Source organism: Anopheles aquasalis, chromosome 2 (assembly GCF_943734665.1).
Source record: "Anopheles aquasalis chromosome 2, idAnoAquaMG_Q_19, whole genome shotgun sequence".
Lineage (NCBI taxonomy): Eukaryota > Metazoa > Arthropoda > Insecta > Diptera > Culicidae > Anopheles > Anopheles aquasalis.
This window is the reverse complement of record NC_064877.1, coordinates 81260647-81265646: the sequence shown is the minus strand read 5'-3', so window position 1 is coordinate 81265646 and position 5000 is coordinate 81260647.

Genomic DNA, 5000 nt, shown 5'->3' with positions numbered 1-5000 from the left:
TGTTGGCCACAATGGAATGGTTCCCGCTGCTAAAATGGAGTCGTTAATTTGAGCTAAGGTCACGATGGGATCAGCTTGATGTTAGTTTATCTCTTTTCAAACCAGCCACACCGAGCCATCCGAAGGTGCTTTTCAAGGGACTAGAAGGAATAGTATTGGAATTGTTGTTCGAAGCTAGAGCGACTTCAAGTTGTGTACAAGGCATGCGACTCATAAACATGAAGAGACGCCAAAGCTAAGGTATTCTAACCTCAAAATCATTCCAGAACCAATACACGTTACAATACTTAATCACATTAATCATTTATCTTCGCAAACAACTCATGAAGCTCGCCTGGACTGTGCCAATGGCAGCACAGAACGACATAAGCCTCCCGAACTAAGTGCAACGTAACACTAAGCAAATGTTGATTCAAAAATTTCCACCGTAAATTCGCTAACAATCATCAAACCCACGACAGGATGCGCCTCGTCTGACTACTCATCATTCCCACCACCGCAATGCCGCACTTCCCTTGGCTTAGTGCAAATATTTGAAATGTAATTTAAATTATGCTGCTTGCGCTGTTAAACCAACCAACCAGACACTGTGCAACGGAACTGGATCAGGCTTCGGCTGCTATCACTCTCTGATCGCCACGGAGCCAAAGACCGAGCGGGTTGTCGATAGTGTTTCAAATTTGCAGCTCAGTTCATCACCGGCCATCCGTTTACATGGCTCCTTGCAACCGGAGCGGCCTCGCACTTAAGGTTCCGGTGGAGCGAAAGTCTGGAATCCGGAACCACCCGGACTGCTGAGCTGAGAAAGCAAACTTCCACAATGGGATCCATAGAGAGAGGGGGGTAAGGGAAGCGTCCGCGTACCGTGCCGCACTCTGTGGGTTCCGCTTTGAAGGCTCTCTATTTGAACTGTAACCAAAATCTGTATTTAAATGAGAATTTCATTGGCATTATTTGCATTCGACTTGAGAGACTTCTCTCTTCCGGACGGGTCGCATCTCCGCGATTCTCCGCGTTGCAGCAGCATTCCCCGGCTACTCCGATCTGTACGGTTTGGTGGCATGGTTGCCTTGGTTGGCAACAATGAATATCGCCCCAGAGAAAACTGTTCCGCAGTAACTTTCGAATCCGGCACAACTCGCGGCTTGTGGAATACCAAATTTGTTTAATTATCTGTGAAGAATGTACCATTTCCAGGGCAAGACCGGTGGTAGTTCTGGTTCTCGACACGGAATCGTGGTGTCGCGTCGTCCACGATGACGTGGTTCGAGGTTACACACTCCAATTTATCGGTTAATTTCATTTGAAATATTCCATCGCACTCGTGAGCCTCTCGGACATCATGCGACAATCTTCGCATTCGCGAAAGGGACACTATAGGGTCCAGTCAGAACATGCCGACCGGGAGGGTTCCCGGGGATTTCTTCTTTTATTTTACGATTTTACGGGACTACATTACATAAAACAAGAGCAAAGCCACGCGTCGGGCCCCACCGCGATGAACGGTGAAAATGGGCCCGGCCAAATAAAGCAATTTCCCCGGGAGGGGCCCGGGGGCCCACCCGGGCCGATAAACCGTACTTTTAGTTTAACTTCCGCGTCGGTGAAGTTGAGCGAGAGTTCGATTCACGGTAATGGCCTCGGTTCCCTGCCCGTTGCTCCTTCGTACAAACAATTCGAGAGGAAAATCGGCTGACGGCGGTGGATGGTGTACCATCGTAACGGAGACAGACACACGCGCACCACCACCATCCCAAGTCCCTCCCAATGGGGGTGGTTCGGGGGGGGGGGGGGGCGAACGGACGGATCGTTTCCAGAAATGTTTTGCTCGCCTTTTTTACGTATTCTTCGTTTATCTCGGCTGTATATCAAAACTACGTGAGGATGCTGTTGCTGAAATATGGTAATTCTTCGATTTTCCACCATTCCACCCGTCGGGGAGGCGACATCAACAAGGGTTTTGTTCTTTCGCGAATCCCTCCCCCGAACCCCGAAGACCCAAACCGTCGTCCTTTCAGTTGTCTTCCGGATAGAGACGGTTGGTAGGCTGTTTGGTCGCCGTTTGCAAGCACTCGTTCTAGTGTACAAGCACGGCCTATGCAAATGCTGTTCCAACCAATCATTCGGTGCCCATTTTCCGGTGGCATCGGTTTCCTGTATCGCCCAGGAGGACTGTGGGATTTTGTAGAGTTCTGAGAAAGTGGGAAATCAATTTAAATATAAACGGATAAAAGCTGTTTCTTTTATTTGCCCAAACAGAACTAAATTGAACATGTTTAGATGAGTGTTTGATAATGAACGATTAAAGCATTTAAAATGAGATTCTCTTAATATACTTTACTTATTAATAACATGAAATGAGTATTTATCTTTAAACCAAACTTTTATACACTAGAAAAGGTTCTAAAGAACTAAAGAAACGAGTTCGGCTTTCCACTGTGCGACACAATTCCAGCAACGATCGAGTCCGCCCCAAGATACAGGCTCCAGCGTAGGCAAAATGACAATTGATTGGATTCGATTTCGTTTCCGTCGTCTGCATACCTCTCTCCACTTCCACTTCACCTTCTCGCTATCGATTACCGATATCTTACCGACCTACAGGAGGGCCCAGCTTATTTTTTTGGGTTCTCCAAATCTCGGCCTTCGTCTCGGCATCTCCCCAGGCGGCCCGCTTCAAGCTGAGCGAGAGTCAAGACAGGATAAGCGCTTTCCACTGGTACCACCAACTGGGGATAGGCTGTTGAGCTTCACCTTAACAAGCCCTCGCTTCCGGATGGAGCCTCAAGAGAGAGAGAGAGAGGGAGAGAGAGCGAAAGAAAGAAATCGATGAAGCCATAAATTTAAAGATTTTCATATAAATGATGATGGGAGCGAAGCGATAACGATTTGAATATTTCGCTTTACAATCTCCCCGGTGCGTCGAGCCCGAGATCCGGGAGTTCATTCGATTAAACTTTCAGCCTCTGTGCCGCTGTCCGGGCAATCTCAGTCCAGTCGTAAATAGTACCGCCTGATCCTGGATCGACGTTGCGAGGAAACAATAGGCTCAACACAGCACAGCACCGACCATTCTCATTCTTCAAAAAGCTGGCCTCCATTAAAGTGAACGGCACGGTGGCAAGTGCTAAGCATAAACAGCGGTAAACGCTTCAGTAAATTGAAGAACCAAAGTCGAGTGGGACTAGTGGAATGGGGCCGGGAGCATAAGGAAGGATAAGAACTTTTTAGACAGACAGCGTCTGCTTGTGTAAAGTGATGCTCGCGCTCCAGACTTCCCGGACGCTGGAACGCTGGAGGCACGGTAAACAATCAGACACGGTGAATCGCAGACACTCCCGGCCATTTGCTGGTTCTCGTTCACCTGCAAAACCAAACCGGAAAGGAACAACGAGAACGCCTTTTGCGAGCGAGTCGGCAAAAGATTAATTATTTCACCGACTGCAAAGCGAACGCGTAATTGAACGTACATAATTGAATTACCTAGTCGCTAGCCTTTTTAACGAATGGCAGGCTTTTTCGACTGGTAAAATGACTGGAAAACACTTCCTCCCGCCACGGGGATGCCCAGTGAAGGGATTGAAATTAATGCAAACTGTCATAACTGAAGGAAGGCTTCGACAAATGATAAGCGTTGTGCGCCGTTGATTGACGTGATTATTAATGGAAAAAGAGCGACGACGATGAATCGGTTAGCTTATTGCTGTAATTAGCAGCATTAAATCTACTCAACACGTAGACGTAACGAACAGAAAGTTCTCTCGATTGATAACGATAGAAACTGGGCTTTAGATGTTCCATTACTCATCGTCACCAGTCGCTGTGTTGATGTGTGTTTTTAACACCATAATTTATGAGGATGTTTCACTTGATTTCATCTCCTATCGATTTTGACTGTCGACTCCGTAAGGGCGTCCATTGTTCCGGAAAACCCCCGGAAAAAAAAACTCAAAAAATCGTGGGCGGCGACAAACATTTTCGCAAGACATTTCCGTGAACATAAAAATCGAAAAACTTTCCACACTTACTGTCTACCCATCCCTGCCCGATCGACCTCCGTAAACTGCAGTTTACGCAATCGTACCGTGAAATTTGTCTTCATCCGGAAGCTCTTCTCCGCATCCTCCGTGGCAAAATCGAAACCCGGCGAGGTGGGTGGGTCGCTCGATGGAGGCGCCACACACAGAGAGAAAGCGCCACCACTGGGTGCCTTTCAAATTATGCGCCACTGCACCGCAGCAAGTGGGCAAGTGTGTAATATTAATGGGAAAAGTTTGCCACTTAATTCGATTCCTGTTCGCTGATCGTCAATGCCATTGTTAACGGAGCGGCCAAAGTCTTCGTTCGTTGTTCGATTTTCTTCGTGCCAGTTCGAGTGCCACGACGCCAAACAAATGCCACCAAATGCAGACCAGCGGAGTGAAGTCGCCGAAAATAAACTCCTTCAAGCCAGTGGCTCCCGAGGAGAACAAACGGCGTTTAGGGAGCCACGGTGACGTCACGACCAGGCAGGACGCCGGTAGGTCCTTTAATTCAGTTTACTCGGCTCGCTTGGAGCGACCGGAGCGGCCGCTGACTTCCAACTCCCATCCGTTCGTCCGTCCGTTCGATTCGATCGTTCGATGTTATGCTTGCGTTGTGGTTGTACCACCGGAAGGTACCGCGGTGGCTCTATTTTATGCATGAGCAGCTTCACAACATGAACAGCCACACTGTTACCGAATGGTGCGCTGTAACGATTGTACTTTGTATTCCGAACCCGTTTCGGGCCTGATCCCACCAGCCCAGCGTTCCGGGGCCATACCACGTACCAAAAGAAACAATATGTCGAGTATGTTCATGCCTTCATGAAACCGTGCACTTGAGTTTCGTAAAGTAGTTAGAAACAAGATAAATGTCTTCTGGTGCTGGTCGGTCCAGGAAGAGATGCATCCGTTGTCGCCTTCGCTTTTGTGCTGAATTGTTTCATCTTTTTTTACAGGTTTTTTTCTAAACTTTGT